This window comes from Oncorhynchus nerka, unplaced genomic scaffold (assembly GCF_034236695.1).
Source record: "Oncorhynchus nerka isolate Pitt River unplaced genomic scaffold, Oner_Uvic_2.0 unplaced_scaffold_1190, whole genome shotgun sequence".
Taxonomy (NCBI): Eukaryota; Metazoa; Chordata; class Actinopteri; order Salmoniformes; family Salmonidae; genus Oncorhynchus; species Oncorhynchus nerka.
In genome coordinates, this window is record NW_027040140.1 from 1 (window position 1) to 22163 (window position 22163).

At 47.2% G+C, this 22163-nt stretch overlaps 1 pseudogene; it reads right to left on the reverse strand.

The window, feature by feature from the left end:
- Positions 1–13075: 13075 nt before the first annotated feature.
- Positions 13076–22163, reverse strand: part of LOC115119435 (isocitrate dehydrogenase [NADP], mitochondrial-like) — an 83383-nt pseudogene continuing 74295 nt past the window's right edge.

Genomic DNA, 22163 nt, shown 5'->3' on the forward strand with positions numbered 1-22163 from the left:
GTGGCAGTGAGACACAGGGAGGGGGTTCATGGACTTTTAAGAACCAGAACTGACCTGTCCTGATGGAGGGGCAGGACATGCACTTCAACAGCCAATTCGCTCCACCCATCTCTGATAGAAGTGACTCTGAGACTGACGATTGGGTCTAGAAGTCCCTTTGGTATATTCTACCAGACATGATTGGTCTAAAGTCCTTTGGGATATTCTACCAGACATGATTGGTCTAGAAGTCTTTGGGATATTCTACCAGACATGATTGGTCTAGAAGTCTTTGGGATATTCTACCAGACATGATTGGTCTAGAAGTCTTTGGGATATTCTACCAGACATGATTGGTCTAGAAGTCCTTTGGGATAATCTACCAGACATGATTGGTATAGAAGTCCTTTGGGATATTCTACCAGACATGATTGGTCTAGAAGTCTTTGGGATATTCTACCAGACATGATTGGTCTAGAAGTCCTTGGGGATAATCTACCAGACATGATTGGTCTAGAAGTCTTTGGGATATTCTACCAGACATGATTGGTCTAGAAGTCTTTTGGATATTCTACCAGACATGATTGGTCTAGAAGTCTTTGGGATATTCTACCAGACATGATTGGTCTAGAAGTCTTTGGGATATTCTGCAGACATGATTGGTCTAGAAGTCTTTGGGATATTCTACCAGACATGATTGGTCTAGAAGTCTTTGGGATATTCTACCAGACATGATTGGTCTAGAAGCCATTTGGGATAATCTACAGACATGATTGGTCTAGAAGTCTTGGGATATTCTACCAGACATGATTGGTCTAGAAGTCCTTTGGGGATGATCTACCAGACATGATTGGTCTAGAAGTCCTTTGGGATGATCTACCAGACATGATTGGTCTAGAAGTCCTTTGGGATGATCTACCAGAGACATGATTGGTCTAGAAGTCCTTTGGGATATTCTACCAGACATGATTGGTCTAAAAGTCCTTGGGATATTCTACCAGACATGATTGGTCTAAAAGTCCTTGGGATATTCTACCAGACATGATTGGTCTGAAGTCTTTTTGGGATATTCTACCAGACATGATTGGTCTGGAAGTCTTGGGATATTCTACCAGACATGATTGGTCTAGAAGTCCTTGGGATATTCTACCAGACATGATTGGTCTAAAAGTCCTTGGGATATTCTACCAGACATGATTGGTCTGGAAGTCTTTGGGATATTCTACCAGACATGATTGGTCTAGAAGTCCTTGGTATATTCTATCAGACATATAGTGACAGATCTAAACTCTGATAAGTTGTGGTATGGAACTGTATCAGCACTCAGAAATCAGTTTTACACAGAAACATCTTACCTGCCATGGAATCATTCACCAATCAGTATGTTTTGACAGAAGGCCGTGCCAGATGCAGTATAACTCTGATCTTAGATCCAACTAGACACACTGTATACAGCGCCTTCAGAAAGTCTTCACACCCTGGACTTTTTACACATGTTGTGTTACAGCCTGAATTTAAAATGGATTCAATGTCACTGGCCTACACACAGTAATACCCCATAATGTCAAGGTGAATTTATGTTTGTAGAATGTTTTATGAGAAGCTGAAATGTCTTGAATCAGTAAGTATTCAATCCCTTTATTATGGCCAGCCTAAATAAGTTCAGGAATACAAATTTGCTTACCCAGTTGCATGGACTCAGTCTGTGTGCAATAATACTGTTTAGCATGTTTCTTGAATGACTACCTTATCTCTGTACCCCACACAAGCAGATAATTGTAAGGTCTCTCCAGTCGAGCAGTGAATTTCAAACACAGATTCAACCACAAAGACCAGAGAGGTTTTCCAATGCCTTGCAAAGAAGGGCACCTATTGGTAGATGGGTAAAATAAAAAAGCAGACATTGATTATCTCTTTGAGCAGGGTGAAGTTTTTAATTACACTTTGGATAGCATATCAATATACCAAGTCACTAAAGATGCAGGTGTCCTTCCTAACTCAGTTGCAGGAGAGGAAGGAAATCGCTCAGGGATTTCACCATGTGGCCAATGGTGACTTTAAAACAGTTAGAGTTTAATGGCTGTGATAGAAAACTGAGGATGGATCAACAACATTGTGAGTTACTCCACAATACTAACTTCAATGACAGAGTGAAAAGAAGGACGCCTCTACAGAATACAAATATTCTAAAACATGCATCCTTTGTTAGGCACTAAAGTAATACTACAAAAATATGTCAAAGAAATTAACACTTTGTATTCAGGACATAAAGTTATGTTTGGGGCACATCCAATACAACACATCACTGAAACACCCTCCATATTTTTAAGCATGGTGGTGACTGCATCATGTTATGGGTGTGCTTTTCATCATTAAGGACTGGGAGGTTTTTCAGGATAAAAAGAACCGAATGGAGCTAAGCACAGACAAAATCCTAGAGGAAGACCTGGTTCAGTCTGCTTTCCAACAGACACTGGGAGATGAATTCACCTTTCAGCAGGACAAAAACTAAAATACAAGGCCAAATATACACTGAACAAAAATATAAACGCAACATGCTACAATTTCAAAGATTCTACTGAGTTACAGGTCATAAGGAAATCAGTCAATTGAAATAAATTCATTAGACCTAATCTATAGATTTCACATGACTTGAAATACAGATATGCATCTGTTGGGCAATACAGATACCTTAACAAAAAGGTATGTGCATGGATCAGAAAAACCAGTCAGTATCTTTTTACCCTTATTTAACTAGGCAAGTCCGCTTAATGGGCAAATTCTTATTTTCAATGACGGGCCTAGGAACAGTGGGTTAACTGCCTGTTCAGGGCAGAACATCCCCTTGCATAGAGTTGATAAGGCCGTTATTATGACCTCGTGAATGTTGTGCCACTTTCAATGGCTGTGTGCAGCTGTTGGATATTGGCAGGAACTGGAACACACTGTCATACACGTTGATACAGAGCATCCCAAACATGCTCAATTAGTGACATGTCTGGTGAGTATGCAGCCATGGAAGAACTGGGACATTTTCAGCTTCCAGGAATTGTGTTCAGATCCATGTGACATGGGCCCGTGCATTATCATACTGAAACATGAGGTGATGGCAGTGGATGAATGGCACGCCAATGGGCCTCAGGATCTCATCACGGCATTCTCTGTGCATTCAAATTGCCATCGATAAAATGCAGTTGTGTTCATTATCCATAGTTTATGCCTGCCCTATACCATAACCCCACCGCCACCATGGGGTACTCTGTTCATCAGCAAACCCCGCACACTGAACACTCTTCATACACACTGTCTGCTATCTGCCCGGGACAGTTGAAACTGGGATTAATCCATGAAGAGCACACTTCTCTAGCTGCCAAAGTGACAATTGAAGGTGAGCATTTTCCCACTGAAGATGGTTACGACGCCCCGAACACGCAGATGAGCTTCCCTGAGACAGTTTTTGACAGTTTGTGCAGAAATTCTTCGGTTGTGCAAACCTACAGTTTCATCAGCTGTCCAGCTGGCTGGTCTCAGACAATTCCGCAGGTGAAGAAGCTGGTGGAGGTCCTGGGCTACAGTGGTTACAGGTGGTCTGCGGTTCTGAGGCTGGTTGGACGATTGCCAAATTCTCTAAAACTACGTCGAAGGCGGCTTATGGTATAAATTAACATTAAATTATCAGGCAACAGCTCTGGCGGACATTCTTGCCATTAAGCATGCCAATCGCACGCTCCCTTAAAACTTGAGACTTCTTGGCATTGTGCTGGGTGACAAAACTGCACATTTGTGTGGCCTTTTATTGTCCCCAGCAAGGGTATTTTGTGTAGATCGTTGACAAAACAAAGACAATTAAATCCATTTGAATCCCACTTTGTAAAACAACCAACTCCAGAAAGAGTCGAGGTACTTCTATTAGACATTGATACATATAACAGGTTTGAATGATCTTCACAACATGTGTTTCTGCAGCATGGAGGAGCACAGGAACAGTCTTCTATGAGCTGATCTGGACTCGGGTCTATACTTCCCAAACTGCTGACTGCTGTTTCTGCTGGCTAATACTACAACATGTTGCTGATGTGTAACCACTTACAGTACTGTCTCCTTACTCTACAAACAAACCTTTGTCCCCACCTTGTTTCACTTGGTTTAGCTTGACATTCAGACCAGATCTGGACCGGTTACCTGAGACGGTACGACCAGATCTGACCGGCTACCTGAGACCAGATCTGGACCGGGCTACCTGAGACGGTACGATCAGATCTGGACCGGGCTACCTGAGACGCTGCCAGATCTACTACCTAAGATGGCATAAGCAAGACTTTTAACTACACACAGTGGTCAATAACTGGCCCGGGCACATTTTTTAGACCATTCCATTGGTCCTAAAGTGTCCTGGAGCACTAACCGAGTAAAACTAATTCACCTCTCTCTGGTTCTGTTTTGGGGAACACCTGCCCCCCATCCTACTATGCAGGAGCCTTGATTCACACTAAAACTAAAACCCTGGTATAGTTGTTTTTTGAATGAAGAAAATCCAACTGAAACCTCACATTACTATTTAATAAAGGTTCTTTGGTTTCTGTTTTTCAGTCTTGTTTTAATCTGTCTGCATTCTGTAATCCTCAAACTGAACTTTTGTTGTAATGACTAGACAGTATGTTTCAACCTTGTAAGAGTACAGTATATAACCCTATTGTGCTCCCATATCATACAGTCAAAGAGTCCAACTGCTTCTGTGGTCTAACATGTCTTTCTAACCCTAATCCTAACCCTGGAATTGTTTAGCCCAGCCTGTGATGTCATGTTTCAGTTGGAATCTACTTGTGCCTCCATGTCGCCACCCTGTACAGACAGTAGGAACAGCTTTCTGAATCTTGCCTAAAGAATCTGTGGCCCTCCATTAGTGGTACAGTGACTCCGGACGCCAGAGGAATTTCACCTTTACCTTCCTGGGCTGGAAGATCAGCTCTGTCCATTTGATAAATAGTTCAATAAAAACTTGAATAGCCACCAATAAATATTGAAATGAAACTTGGTGTAGTGTGAACACCCCAGTGTGGAGTCCAAAGGTGTTAAGGAGCGCTGCCATCCCTCCCTGAGATGCTCATTGCTGTCAGCGTCCTCCCAGCAGCGTGGAGATGTCATGTCACAGCGTGAGACGCCAGCGTCCTACAGCGTGGAGATGTCAGACAGCGTGAGACAGCACAGCGAGACAGTGAGACCATTCTACAGCGTAAAGACGTCAGCACAGTGAGACATGTAACTATACATACCCCAACCAGAAGCCATGGATTACAGGCAACATCCACACTGAGCTAAGGCTATAGCTGCCACTTTCAAGTAGCAGGACTCTTAATCCTGAAGCTATAAGAAATTCCAAAATCCCTGACGAACCATCAAACAGAGACAAATAAAATAATTCTAAAATATTCGAAAGCCAGGTTAATAAACAGATCACCGTACCTTTTCCACTATGCAATCTGGTTTCCGAGCTGGTCAAGGGTGCACCTCAGCCACGCTCAAGGTCCTAAACGATATCATTACCACCAACGATAAAAGACAGTACAGTGCAGCCGTCTTCATCGACCTGGCCAAGGCTTTCGATTCTGTCAATCACCGCATTCTTATCGGCAGACTCAATAGCCTTGGTTTCTCAAATGACTGCCTCGCCTGGTTCACCAACTACTTCTCAGATAGAGTTCAGTGTGTCAAATCGGAGGGCCTGTTGTCCGGACCTCTGGCAGTCCCTATGGGGGGTGCCAGGGCTGCTGGTGAGACGACACCATTCTGTATACATCTGGCCCTTCTTTGGACACTGTGCTAACAAACCTCCAAACGAGCTTCAATGCCATACAACACTCCTTCCAAGGCCTCCAACTGCTTTTAAATGCAAGTAAAACTAAGTGCATGCTCTTCAACCGATTGCTGCTCGCACCCTCCCGCCCGACTAGCATCACTACTCCAGACGGTTCTGACTTAGAATATGTGGACAACTACACATACCTAGGTGTCTGGTTAGACTCTAAACTCTCCTTCCAGACTCACATTAAGAATCTCCAATCCAAAATTAAATCTGGAATCGGCTTCCTATTTCGCAACGAAGCCTCCTTAACTCATGCTGCCGAACATACCCTCGTAAAACTGACTATCCTGACGATCATTGACTCCGGTGATGTCATTTATAAAATAGCCTCCAAAACTCTACTCAGCAACTGGATGCAGTCTATCACAGTGCCATCTGTTTGGTCACCAAATCCCCATTCACCACCCACCACTGCGACCTGTATGCTCTCGTTGGCTGGCCCTCACTACATATTCGTCGCCAATCCCACTGGCTCCAGGTCATCTATAAGTCTATGCTAGGTAAAGCTCCACCTTATCTCAGCTCACTGGTCACCATAGCCACACCCACCCGTAGCACGCACTCCAGCAGGTATATTTCACTGGTCATCCCCAAAGCCTATTCCTCCTTTGGCCGCCTTTCCTTCCAGTTCTCTGCTGCCAATGACTGGAGCGAATTTCAAAAATCACTGAAGCTGGAGTCTTACATCTCCCTCTCTAACTTTAAGCATCAGCTGTCAGAGCAGCTTGCCGATCACTGTACCTGTACACAGCCAATCTGTAAATAGCACACCCAACTACCTCATCCCCATATTGTTATTTATCCTCTTGCTCTTTTGCACCCCAGGCCGCAGGGCCAGATGGATTGTCAAGACGTGTACTGCGAGCATGCGCTGACCGGCAAGTGTCTTCACTGACATTTTCAACCTCTCCCTGTCCGAGTCTGTAATACCAACATGTTTTAAGCAGACCACCATAGTCCCTGTGCCCAAGAACACTAATGTAATCTGCCTAAATGACTACCGACCCGTAGCACTCACGTCTGTAGCCATGAAGTGCTTTTAAAGGCAACACCATTATCACTTCAACACCATTATCCCAGAAACCCTCGAGCCACTCCAATTTGAATACCGCCAACAGATCCACAGATGATGCAATCTCTATTGCACTCCACAATGCCCTTTCCCACCTGGACAAAAGGAACACCTATGTGAGAATGCTATTCATTGACTACAGCTCAGCGTTCAACACCATTGTGCCCTCAAAGCTCATCAATAAGCTAAGGACCCTGGGACTAAACACCTCCCTCTGCAACTGGATCCTGGACTTCCTGACGGACCTGCCCCCAGGTGGTAAGGGTAGGTAACAACACATTTGCCATGCTGATCCTCAACACAGGGGCCCCTCATGGGTGCGTACTCAGTCCCCTCTTGTACTCCCTGTTCACTCATGACTGCATGGCCAAGCTTGACTCCAACACCATCATTAAGTTTGCCGATGACACAACAGTGGTAGGCCTGATCACCGACAACAACGAGACAGCCTATAGGGAGGAGGTCCGAGACCTGGCCGTGTGGTGGTAGGACAACAACCTCTCCCTCAACGTGATCAAGACAAGGCAGAAGGAGGACCGAGCACGCCCCCATTCTCATCGACGGGGCTGTCCACATTCCTTGGTGTCCACATCACCAACAAACTAACACGACAGCACACCAAGACAGTTGTGAAGAGGGCACGACAAAATCTATTCCCCCTCAGTAGACTGAAAAGATTTGTCATGGGTCCTCAGATCCTCAAAAGGTTCTACAGCTGCAAAATCGAGTTCATCCTGACTGGTTGCATCACTGCCTGGTATGGCAACTGCTCGGCCTCCGACCGCAAGGCACTTCAGAGGGTTGTGCATACGGCCCTGTACATCACTGGGGCCAAGCTTCCTGCCATCCAGGACCTCTATATCAGGCAGTGTCAGAGGAAGGCCCTAACAATTGTCAAAGACTCCAGCCATCCTAGTCATGGACTGTTCTCTCTGCAACCACACGGCAAGCGGTACCGGAGCGCCAAGTCTAGGTTCAAGAGGCTTCTTAAAAGCTTCTACCCCCAAGCCATAAGACTCCTGAACAGCTAATCAAATGGCTACCCAAACTATTTGCACTGCCCCCCCTTTTCACGTTGCTGGTACTCTGATATTATCTATGCATAGTCACTTTAATAACTCTACCTACATTAACATATTACCTCGACTAACCGGTGCCCCCGCACATTGACTCTTTACCGGTACCACCTGTATATAGTCTCACTATTGTTATTTTACTGATGCTCTTTAATTACTGGTTCCTGTTATATCTTATTGTTATTCATATTTTTTAAACTGCGTTGTTGGTTAGGGGCTTGTAAGTAAGCATTTCACTAAGGTCTACAGGAATACCTGTTGTATTCGGCGCATACAATTTGATTTGAGACGTCAGTACAGCGTAGCAACGTCAGCAGCCTACAGTGTAGAAGTCTTTGATTTGAGTAGTCGGCACAGCGTGGAGACGCCGGCACAGCGTGGAGACGCCGGCACAGCGTGGAGACGCACGCGGGCACAGCGTGGAGATGCCGGCACAGCGTGGAGACGCCGGCACAGCGTGGAGACGCACGCGGGCACAGCGTGGAGACGCACGCGGGCACAGCGTGGAGACGCACGCGGGCACAGCGTGGAGACGCACGTCGGCACAGCGTGGAGACGCACGCGGGCACAGCGTGGAGACGCACGCGGGCACAGCGTGGAGACGCCGGCACAGCGTGGAGACGCCGGCACAGCGTGGAGACGCACGCAGGCACAGCGTGGAGATGCCGGCACAGCGTGGAGACGCACGCAGGCACAGCGTGGAGACGCCGGCACAGCGTGGAGACGTCGGCACAGCGTGGAGACGCCGGCACAGCGTGGAGACGTCGGTGTCGGTAGCCTACAGTGTAGAAGTCTTTACATGGAAACTGATGACTGTACATACTGCATTTATTGAGAATTATTTTGAATTTTATACAACATTCAAGAGTAATCTACGCTTAATTGAAATGGTTGTTTTAAATTGATCCCTGGTATTGATCTCATTATATGAATAATAGGTTATTAATCATATGAATCCAGAATGTATTGGACCACAGACAAGAAAATAAAATGATTTGACAAGTCTCCCCTGTCAATGGGAAGGCAGAGAAACACACTATTAGTAACACATCTGATTGGCACAAATAGTCCATAGCACAAACTGTCAGGAAAATATCAAACGTGTTCCCTTCAAACAGGATACACTACATAGAGACACCACAACACTACATAGAGAGAGACACCACAACACTACATAGAGAGAGACACCACAACACTACATAGAGACACCACAACACTACATAGAGAGAGACAACACTACAGAGAGACACCACAACACTACATAGAGACACCACAACACTACATAGAGAGAGACAACACTACAGAGAGACACCACAACACTACATAGAGACACCACAACACTACATAGAGAGAGACACCACAACACTACATAGAGAGAGACACCACAACACTACATAGAGAGAGACACCACAACACTACATAGAGACACCACAACACTACATAGAGAGACACCACAACACTACATAGAGAGAGACACCACAACACTACATAGAGAGAGACACCACAACACTACATAGAGAAACGTGTTCCCTTCAAACAGGATACACTACATAGAGACACCACAACACTACATAGAGAGAGACACCACAACACTACATAGAGAGAGACAACACTACATAGAGACACCACAACACTACATAGAGAGAGACACCACAACACTACATAGAGAAACGTGTTCCCTTCAAACAGGATACACTACATAGAGACACCACAACACTACATAGAGAGAGACACCACAACACTACATAGAGAGAGACACCACAACACTACATAGAGACACGTGTTCCCTTCAAACAGGATACACTACATAGAGACACCACAACACTACATAGAGAAACGTGTTCCCTTCAAACAGGATACACTACATAGAGAAACGTGTTCCCTTCAAACAGGATACACTACATAGAGACACGTGTTCCCTTCAAACAGGATACACAGCTAATTGAAATATTGGAGTCAAAACAAGTTAGGTTAACCCTACATAAACAAGTTAGGTTAACCCTACATAAACAAGTTAGGTTAACCCTACATAAACAAGTTAGGTTAACCCTACATAAACAAGTTAGGTTAACCCTACATAAACAAGTTAGGTTAACCCTACATAAACAAGTTAGGTTAACCCTACATAAACAAGTTAGGTTAACCCTACATAAACAAGTTAGGTTAACCCTACATAAACAAGTTAGGTTAACCCTACATAAACAAGTTCAAAAACTTGTACGGATGCAATTTTTTGATTATTTCAAAGTTGTCTGTTTTGTACTAGGGTTAAGGTAATTTAAAATATATATATTTAAAGGCAAGTCAATTAAGGACAAACAACACTACATAGAGACAACACTACATAGAGAGAGACAACACTACATAGAGAGAGACACCACAACACTACATAGAGAGAGACACCACAACACTACATAGAGAAACGTGTTCCCTTCAAACAGGATACACTACATAGAGACACCACAACACTACATAGAGACAACACTACATAGAGAGAGACACCACAACACTACATAGAGAAACGTGTTCCCTTCAAACAGTATACACTACATAGAGACACCACAACACTACATAGAGAGAGACACCACAACACTACATAGAGAGAGCCACTACATAGAGAAACGTGTTCCCTTCAAACAGGATACACTACATAGAGACACCACAACACTACATAGAGAGAGACACCACAACACTACATAGAGAGAGACACTACATAGAGAAACGTGTTCCCTTCAAACAGGATACACTACATAGAGACACCACAACACTACATAGAGAGAGACACCACAACACTACATAGAGAGAGACACCACAACACTACATAGAGAGAGACAACACTACAGAGAGACACCACAACACTACATAGAGAGAGACACCACAACACTACATAGAGAGAGACACCACAACACTACATAGAGAAACGTGTTCCCTTCAAACAGGATACACTACATAGAGACACCACAACACTACATAGAGAGAGACACCACAACACTACATAGAGAGAGACAACACTACATAGAGACACCACAACACTACAGAGAGACACCACAACACTACAGAGAGACACCACAACACTACATAGAGACACCACAACACTACAGAGAGACACCACAACACTACAGAGAGAGAGAGAGACACCACAACACTACATAGAGAGAGACAACACTACAGAGAGACATCACAACACTACAGAGACACACAACACTACAGAGAGACACCACAACACTACAGAGAGACACCACAACACTACAGAGAGACACCACAACACTACAGAGAGACACCACAACACTACAGAGAGACACCACAACACTACAGAGAGACACCACAACAGAGAGACTACAGAGAGACACCACAACACTACAGAGAGACACCACAACACTACAGAGAGACAACACACAACAACACTACAGAGAGACACCACAACACTACAGAGACACCACAACACTACAGAGAGACACCACAACACTACAGAGAGAGAGACAACAACACTACAGAGAGACACCACAACACTACATAGAGACACCACAACACTACAGAGAGACCACAACACTACAGAGAGACACCACAACACTACAGAGAGACACCACAACACTACAGAGAGACACCACAACACTACAGAGAGACACCACAACACTACAGAGAGACACCACAACACTACATAGAGACACCACAACACTACAGAGAGACACCACAACACTACAGAGAGACACCACAACACTACAGAGAGACACCACAACACTACAGAGAGACCACAACACTACATAGAGAGAGACAACACTACATAGAGACACCACAACACTACAGAGAGACACCACAACACTACATAGAGACACCACAACACTACAGAGAGACACCACAACACTACATAGAGACACCACAACACTACATAGAGAGAGACAACACTACATAGAGAGAGACAACACTACATAGAGAGAGACAACACTACATAGAGAGAGACAACACTACATAGAGAGAGACAACACTACATAGAGACACCACAACACTACAGAGAGACACCACAACACTACAGAGAGACACCACAACACTACAGAGAGACACCACAACACTACATAGAGACACCACAACACTACATAGAGACATCACAACACTACAGAGAGACACCACAACACTACATAGAGACACCACAACACTACATAGAGACACCACAACACTACAGAGAGACACCACAACACTACATAGAGACACCACAACACTACAGAGAGACACCACAACATGGCAGCAACACAGATCTAAGGTAGTGTTAGTTTGTGGTGGTGGTGTTGTCCACAGATCTAAGGTAGTGTTAGTTTTGTGATCTAAGGTGGTGGTTTGTGTTGGTGGTGTTGTCCACAGATCTAAGGTAGTGTTAGTTTGTGGTGGTGGTGTTGTCCACAGATCTAAGGTAGTGTTAGTTTGTGGTGGTGGTGTTGTCCACAGATCTAAGGTAGTGTTAGTTTGTGGTGGTGGTGTTGTCCACAGATCTAAGGTAGTGTTAGTTTGTGGTGGTGGTGTTGTCCACAGATCTAAGGTAGTGTTAGTTTGTGGTGGTGGTGTTGTCCACAGATCTAAGGTAGTGTTAGTTTGTGGTGGTGGTGTTGTCCACAGATCTAAGGTAGTGTTAGTTTGTGGTGGTGGTGTTGTCCACAGATCTAAGGTAGTGTTAGTTTGTGGTGGTGGTGTTGTCCACAGATCTAAGGTAGTGTTAGTTTGTGGTGGTGGTGTTGTCCACAGATCTAAGGTAGTGTTAGTTTGTGGTGGTGGTGTTGTCCACAGATCTAAGGTAGTGTTAGTTTGTGGTGGTGGTGTTGTCCACAGATCTAAGGTAGTGTTAGTTTGTGGTGGTGGTGTTGTCCACAGATCTAAGGTAGTGTTAGTTTGTGGTGGTGGTGTTGTCCACAGATCTAAGGTAGTGTTAGTTTGTGGTGGTGGTGTTGTCCACAGATCTAAGGTAGTGTTAGTTTGTGGTGGTGTTTGTCCACAGTTTGTGTTAGTGTGGTGGTGGTGTTGTCCACAGATCTAAGGTAGTGTTAGTTTGTGGTGGTGGTGTTGTCCACAGATCTAAGGTAGTGTTAGTTTGTGGTGGTGGTGTTGTCCACAGATCTAAGGTAGTGTTAGTTTGTGGTGGTGGTGTTGTCCACAGATCTAAGGTAGTGTTAGTTTGTGGTGGTGGTGTTGTCCACAGATCTAAGGTAGTGTTAGTTTGTGGTGGTGGTGTTGTCCTCCTCTTCACTTGCCCAGAGCCTTGTCCAGGTTGGTCCTGATGGCGTCCAGAAAGTCGGATGTGTTGACGTAATGTTCATTCAGCTTGCAGCTGCAAAATCACATGACAGGTTGGATTAGACACTTTAATGAACTAGGCAGGTGTGTACGACAACACTAAGGGCTCTATTCAATCTGATTGCGGGTTATAGGCATTGCGGCTTTTCAAGGCAATTTCCAATTGAGCCAACATATGCAATGTTTACCATGAATGTTTTTTTGGCAAACCTGGGAACATTGCCTTTAAAGCTGCATAGGGGGAAACAGTGCCACTGTTCACCCCAGCACATGGTTATTGTTTTCGTTTAGTAGATGAAATAGAGGAGCGGAGAGACCAGCATAACCCTAACAGAGGAGAGGAGAGACCTAACCCTAACGGAGGAGAGGAGAGACCTAACCCTAACGGAGGAGAGGAGAGACCTAACCCTAACGGAGGAGAGGAGAGACCTAACCCTAACAGGGAGAGAGAGACCTAACCTAACAGAGGAGAGAGAGACCTAACCCTAACAGAGGAGAGGAGAGACCTAACCCTAACGGAGGAGAGGAGAGACCTAACCCTAACGGAGGAGAGAGAGACCTAACCCTAACGGAGGAGAGACCTAACCCTAGGAGGAGACCTAACCTAACGGAGGAGAGGAGAGACCTAACCCTAACGGAGGAGAGGAGAGACCTAACCCTAACGAGGAGAGAGACCTAACCCTAACGGAGGAGAGGAGAGACCTAACCCTAACGGAGGAGAGACCTAACCCTAACGGAGGAGAGGAGAGACCTAACCCTAACGGAGGAGAGGAGAGACCTAACCCTAACGGAGGAGAGGAGAGACCTAACCCTAACGGAGGAGAGACCTAACGGAGGAGAGGAGAGACCTAACCCTAACCCTAACGGAGGAGAGGAGAGACCTAAACGGAGGAGAGGAGAGACCTAACCCTAACGGAGGAGAGGAGAGACCTAACCCTAACGGAGGAGAGAGAGACCTAACCCTAACGGAGGAGAGGAGCCCTAACCTAACGGAGGAGAGGAGAGACCTAACCCTAACGGAGGAGAGGAGAGACCTAACCCTAACGGAGGAGAGGAGAGACCTAACCCTAACGGAGGAGAGGAGAGACCTAACCCTAACGGAGGAGAGGAGAGACCTAACCCTAACGGAGGAGAGGAGAGACCTAACCCTAACGGAGGAGAGACCTAACCCTAACGGAGGAGAGGAGAGACCTAACCCTAACGGAGGAGAGGAGAGACCTAACCCTAACGGAGGAGAGGAGAGACCTAACCCTAACGGAGGAGAGAGAGACCTAACGGAGGAGAGGAGAGACCTAACCCTAACGGAGAGAGGAGAGACCTAACCTAACGGAGGAGAGACCTAACCGGAACGGAGGAGAGGAGAGACCTAACCTAACGGAGGAGAGGAGAGACCTAACCCTAACGGAGGAGAGGAGAGACCTAACCCTAACGGAGGAGAGGAGAGACCTAACCCTAACGGAGGAGAGGAGAGACCTAACCCTAACGGAGGAGAGGAGAGACCTAACCCTAACGGAGGAGAGGAGAGACCTAACCCTAACGGAGGAGAGGAGAGGGAGGAGAGAGACCTAACCCTAACGGAGGAGAGGAGAGACCTAACCCTAACGGAGGAGAGGAGAGACCTAACCCTAACGGAGGAGAGGAGAGACCTAACCCTAACGGAGGAGAGGAGAGACCTAACCCTAACGGAGGAGAGACCTAACCCTAACGGAGGAGAGACCTAACCCTAACGGAGGAGAGACCTAACCCTAACGGAGGAGAGACCTAACCCTAACGGAGGAGAGACCTAACCCTAACGGAGGAGAGGAGCGAACAGAGGACCTAACCCTAACGGAGGAGAGAGAGACCTAACCCTTAACGGAGGAGGGAGAGACCTAACCTAACGGAGGAGAGGAGAGACCTAACCCTAACGGAGGAGAGGAGAGACCTAACCCTAACGGAGGAGAGGAGAGACCTAACCCTAACGGAGGAGAGGAGAGACCTAACCCTAACGGAGGAGAGGAGAGACCTAACCCTAACGGAGGAGCGACCTAACCCTAACGGAGGAGAGGAGAGACCTAACCCTAACGGAGGAGAGGAGAGACCTAACCCTAACGGAGGAGAGGAGAGACCTAACCCTAACGGAGGAGAGGAGAGACCTAACCCTAACGGAGGAGAGGAGAGACCTAACCCTAACGGAGGAGAGGAGAGACCTAACCCTAACGGAGGAGAGGAGAGACCTAACCCTAACGGAGGAGAGGAGAGACCTAACCCTAACAGAGGAGAGGAGATACCTAACCCTAACAGAGGAGAGACCTAACCATAACGGAGGAGAGACCTAACCATAACGGAGGAGAGACCTAACCCTAACGGAGGAGAGGAGCGACCTAACCCCAACAGAGGAGAGACCTAACCCTAACGGAGGAGAGACCTAACCCTTAACGGAGGAGAGGAGAGACCTAACCCTTAACGGAGGAGAGGAGAGGAGGAGAGGAGAGACCTAACCCTAACGGAGGAGAGAGAGACCTAACCCTAACGGAGGAGACCCTAACCCTAACGGAGGAGGAGAGGACCTAACCCTAACGGAGGAGAGGAGAGACCTAACCCTAACGGAGAGAGACCTAACCCTAACGGAGGAGAGGAGAGACCTAACCCTAACGGAGGAGAGGAGAGACCTAACCCTAACGGAGGAGAGGAGAGACCTAACCTAACGGAGGAGAGGACCTAACCCTAACGGAGGAGAGGAGAGACCTAACCCTAACGGAGGAGAGGAGAGACCTAACCCTAACGGAGGAGAGAGAGACCTAACCCTTAACGGAGGAGAGAGAGACCTAACCCTAACGGAGGAGACTGTAACCTAGGAGAGACCTAACCCTAACGGAGGAGAGGAGAGACCTAACCCTAACGGAGGAGAGAGAGACCTAACCCTAACGGAGGAGAGGAGAGACCTAACCCTAACGGAGGAGAGAGAGACCTAACCCTAACGGAGGAGAGGAGAGAGTCCTAACCCTAACGGAGGAGAGACCTAACCCTAACGGAGGAGAGGAGAGACCCCTAACGGAGGAGAGGAGACCTAACCCTAACGGAGGAGAGGAGAGACCTAACCCTAACAGAGAGAGACCTAACCCTAACGGAGGAGAGACCTAACCCTAACGGAGGAGAGGAGAGACCTAACCCTAACGGAGGAGAGGAGAGACCTAACCCTAACGGAGGAGAGGAGAGACCTAACCCTAACGGAGGAGAGGAGAGACCTAACCCTAACGGAGGAGAGGAGAGACCTAACCCTAACGGAGGAGAGACCTAACCCTAACGGAGGAGAGACCTAACCCTAACGGAGGAGAGACCTAACCCTAACGGAGGAGAGGAGCGACCTAACCCCAACAGAGGAGAGACCTAACCCTAACGGAGGAGAGACCTAACCCTAACGGAGGAGAGACCTAACCCTAACGGAGGAGAGGAGAGACCTAACCCTAACGGAGAGAGACCTAACGGAGGAGAGGAGAGACCTAACCCTAACGGAGGAGAGGAGAGACCTAACCCTAACGGAGGAGGAGACCTAACCCTAACGGAGGAGAGGACCTAACCCTAACGGAGGAGAGGAGAGACCTAACCCTAACGGAGGAGAGGAGAGACCTAACCCTAACGGAGGAGAGGAGAGACCTAACCCTAACGGAGGAGAGGAGAGACCTAACCCTAACGGAGGAGAGGAGAGACCTAACCCTAACGGAGGAGAGGAGAGACCTAACCCTAACGGAGGAGAGGAGAGACCTAACCCTAACGGAGGAGAGACCTAACCCTAACGGGAGAGACCTAACCCTAACGGAGGAGAGGAGAGACCTAACCCTAACGGAGGAGAGGAGAGACCTAACCCTAACGGAGGAGAGGAGAGACCTAACCCTAACGGAGGAGAGGAGAGACCTAACCCTAACGGAGGAGAGGAGAGACCTAACCCTAACGGAGGAGAGGAGAGACCTAACCCTAACAGAGGAGAGACCTAACCCTAACGGAGGAGAGGAGAGACCTAACCCTAACGGAGGAGAGGAGAGACCTAACCCTAACGGAGGAGAGGAGAGACCTAACCCTAACAGAGGAGAGACCTAACCCTAACGGAGGAGAGACCTAACCCTAACGGAGGAGAGGAGAGACCTAACCCTAACGGAGGAGAGGAGAGACCTAACCCTAACGGAGGAGAGGAGAGACCTAACCCTAACGGAGGAGAGGAGAGACCTAACCCTAACGGAGGAGAGGAGAGACCTAACCCTAACGGAGGAGAGACCTAACCCAGGGTTAACGGAGAGGAGAGACCTAACTGTAACGGAGGAGAGGAGAGACCTAACCCTAACGGAGGAGAGACCTAACCTAACGGAGGAGAGGAGAGACCTAACCCTAACGGAGGAGGAGAGACCTAACCCTAACGGAGGAGAGGAGACCTAACCCTAACGGAGGAGAGGAGAGACCTAACCCTAACGGAGGAGAGGAGAGACCTAACCCTAACGGAGGAGAGACCTAACCCTAACGGAGGAGAGACCTAACCCAACGGAGGAGAGGAGAGACCTAACCTAACGGAGGAGAGGAACGGAGGAGAGGAGGGACCTAACCCTAACGGAGGAGAGGAGAGACCTAACCCTAACGGAGGAGAGGAGAGACCTAACCCTAACGGAGGAGAGAGGAGGGGACCTAACCCTAACGGAGGAGAGGAGAGACCTAACCTAACGGAGGAGAGGAGAGACCTAACCCTAACGGAGGAGAGGAGAGACCTAACCCTAACGGGAGGAGAACAGAGGAGAGACCTAACCCTAACAGAGGAGAGACCTAACCCTAACGGAGGAGAGGAGAGACCTAACCCTAACGGAGGAGAGGAGCGACCTAACCCTAACGGAGGAGAGAGGGTTATACTGTGGACCTAACCCTAACGGAGGAGAGGAGAGACCTAACCCTAACAGAGGAGAGACCTAACCCTAACGGAGGAGAGGAGAGACCTAACCCTAACGGAGGAGAGGAGAGACCTAACCCTAACGGAGGAGAGGAGAGACCTAACCCTAACGGAGGAGAGGAGAGACCTAACCCCTAACCCTAACGGAGGAGAGGAGAGACCTAACCCTAACGGAGGAGAGGAGAGACCTAACCCTAACGGAGGAGAGAGAGACCTAACCCTAACGGAGGAGAGGAGAGACCTAACCCTAACGGAGGAGAGGAGAGACCTAACCCTAACGGAGGAGAGGAGAGACCTAACCCTAACGGAGGAGAGGAGAGACCTAACCCTAACGGAGGAGAGGAGAGACCTAACCCTAACGGAGGAGAGGAGAGACCTAACCCTAACAGAGGAGAGGAGAGACCTAACCCTAACAGAGGAGAGGAGAGACCTAACCCTAACGGAGGAGAGGAGAGACCTAACCCTAACGGAGGAGAGGAGAGACCTAACCCTTAACGGAGGAGAGGAGAGACCTAACCCTAACGGAGGAGAGGAGAGACCTAACCCTAACAGAGGAGAGGAGAGACCTAACCCTAACAGAGGAGAGGAGAGACCTAACCCTAACGGAGGAGAGACCTAACCCTAACGGAGGAGAGACCTAACCCTAACGGAGGAGAGGAGAGACCTAACCCTAACGCAGGAGAGGAGAGACCTAACCCTAACGCAGGAGAGGAGAGACCTAACCCTAACGCAGGAGAGGAGAGACCTAACCCTAACGCAGGAGAGGAGAGACCTAACCCTAACGCAGGAGAGAGAGACCTAACCCAACGGAGGAGAGACCTAACCCTAACGGAGGAGAGGAGAGACCTAACCCTAACGGAGGAGAGGACCTAACCCTAACGCAGGAGAGGAGAGACCTAACCCTAACGGAGCTCCGAGACTAAAAAAACAGTATTGGTTGTTTGAAGTAACTTCTTTGCTGTTGTAATATCGCAAACAGAAAAAAAGTTTCACCATTACGGATTCCAGCTTTAAAACTGGATATATATAACCCGCAATCTGATTGAATCATACTGTCTAGTGTAGTCACTTGGCCAGGGTTATACTAAGGACATGACTGTACTGTACTGTCTAGTGTAGTCACTTGGCCAGGGTTATACTAAGGACATGACTGTACTGTACTGTCTAGTGTAGTCACTTGGCCAGGGTTATACTAAGGACATGACTGTACTGTACTGTCTAGTGTAGTCACTTGGCCAGGGTTATACTAAGGACATGACTGTACTGTACTGTCTAGTGTAGTCACTTGGCCAGGGTTATACTAAGGACATGACTGTACTGTACTGTCTAGTGTAGTCACTTGGCCAGGGTTATACTAAGGACATGACTGTACTGTACTGTCTAGTGTAGTCACTTGGCCAGGGTTATACTAAGGACATGACTGTACTGTACTGTCTAGTGTAGTCACTTGGCCAGGGTTATACTACATGACTGTACTGTACTGTCTAGTGTAGTCACTTGGCCAGGGTTATACTAAGGACATGACTGTACTGTACTGTCTAGTGTAGTCACTTGGCCAGGGTTATACTAAGGACATGACTGTACTGTACTGTCTAGTGTAGTCACTTGGCCAGGGTTATACTAATGACTGTACTGTACTGTCTAGTGTAGTCACTTGGCCAGGGTTATACTGTGGACATGACTGTACTGTACTGTCTAGTGTAGTCACTTGGCCAGGGTTATACTAAGGACATGACTGTACTGTACTGTCTAGTGTAGTCACTTGGCCAGGGTTATACTAAGGACATGACTGTACTGTACTGTCTAGTGTAGTCACTTGGCCAGGGTTATACTAAGGACATGACTGTACTGTACTGTCTAGTGTAGTCACTTGGCCAGGGTTATACTAAGGACATGACTGTACTGTACTGTCTAGTGTAGTCACTTGGCCAGGGTTATACTAAGGACATGACTGTACTGTACTGTCTAGTGTAGTCACTTGGCCAGGGTTATACTAAGGACATGACTGTACTGTACTGTCTAGTGTAGTCACTTGGCCAGGGTTATACTGTGGACATGACTGTACTGTACTGTCTAGTGTAGTCACTTGGCCAGGGTTATACTAAGGACATGACTGTACTGTACTGTCTAGTGTAGTCACTTGGCCAGGGTTATACTGTGGACATGACTGTACTGTACTGTCTAGTGTAGTCACTTGGCCAGGGTTATACTAAGGACATGACTGTACTGTACTGTCTAGTGTAGTCACTTGGCCAGGGTTATACTGTGGACATGACTGTACTGTACTGTCTAGTGTAGTCACTTGGCCAGGGTTATACTAAGGACATGACTGTACTGTACTGTACTGTCTAGTGTAGTCACTTGGCCAGGGTTATACTAAGGACATGACTGTACTGTACTGTCTAGTGTAGTCACTTGGCCAGGGTTATACTAAGGACATGACTGTACTGTACTGTCTAGTGTAGTCACTTGGCCAGGGTTATACTAAGGACATGACTGTACTGTACTGTCTAGTGTAGTCACTTGGCCAGGGTTATACTGTGGACATGACTGTACTGTACTGTCTAGTGTAGTCACTTGGCCAGGGTTATACTAAGGACATGACTGTACTGTACTGTCTAGTGTAGTCACTTGGCCAGGGTTATACTAAGGACATGACTGTACTGTACTGTCTAGTGTAGTCACTTGGCCAGGGTTATACTAAGGACATGACTGTACTGTACTGTCTAGTGTAGTCACTTGGCCAGGGTTATACTAAGGACATGACTGTACTGTACTGTCTAGTGTAGTCACTTGGCCAGGGTTATACTAAGGACATGACTGTACTGTACTGTCTAGTGTAGTCACTTGGCCAGGGTTATACTAAGGACATGACTGTACTGTACTGTCTAGTGTAGTCACTTGGCCAGGGTTATACTAAGGACATGACTGTACTGTACTGTCTAGTGTAGTCACTTGGCCAGGGTTATACTAAGGACTGACTGTACTGTCTAGTGTAGTCACTTGGCCAGGGTTATACTAAGGACATGACTGTACTGTACTGTCTAGTGTAGTCACTTGGCCAGGGTTATACTAAGGACATGAGGACTGTACTGTACTGTCTAGTGTAGTCACTTGGCCAGGGTTATACTAAGGACATGACTGTACTGTACTGTCTAGTGTAGTCACTTGGCCAGGGTTATACTAAGGACATGACTGTACTGTACTGTCTAGTGTAGTCACTTGGCCAGGGTTATACTAAGGACATGACTGTACTGTCTAGTGTAGTCACTTGGCCAGGGTTATACTAAGGACATGACTGTACTGTACTGTCTAGTGTAGTCACTTGGCCAGGGTTATACTAAGGACATGACTGTACTGTACTGTCTAGTGTAGTCACTTGGCCAGGGTTATACTAAGGACATGACTGTACTGTACTGTCTAGTGTAGTCACTTGGCCAGGGTTATACTAAGGACATGACTGTACTGTACTGTCTAGTGTAGTCACTTGGCCAGGGTTATACTAAGGACATGACTGTACTGTACTGTCTAGTGTAGTCACTTGGCCAGGGTTATACTAAGGACATGACTGTACTGTACTGTCTAGTGTAGTCACTTGGCCAGGGTTATACTAAGGACATGGCTGTACTGTACTGTCTAGTGTAGTCACTTGGCCAGGGTTATACTAAGGGTACTGTACTGTCTAGTGTAGTCACTTGGCCAGGGTTATACTAAGGACATGACTGTACTGTACTGTCTAGTGTAGTCACTTGGCCAGGGTTATACTAAGGGTACTGTACTGTCTAGTGTAGTCACTTGGCCAGGGTTATACTAAGGGTACTGTACTGTCTAGTGTAGTCACTTGGCCAGGGTTATACTGTGGACATGACTGTACTGTACTGTCTAGTGTAGTCACTTGGCCAGGGTTATACTAAGGACATGACTGTACTGTACTGTCTAGTGTAGTCACTTGGCCAGGGTTATACTAAGGACATGACTGTACTGTAC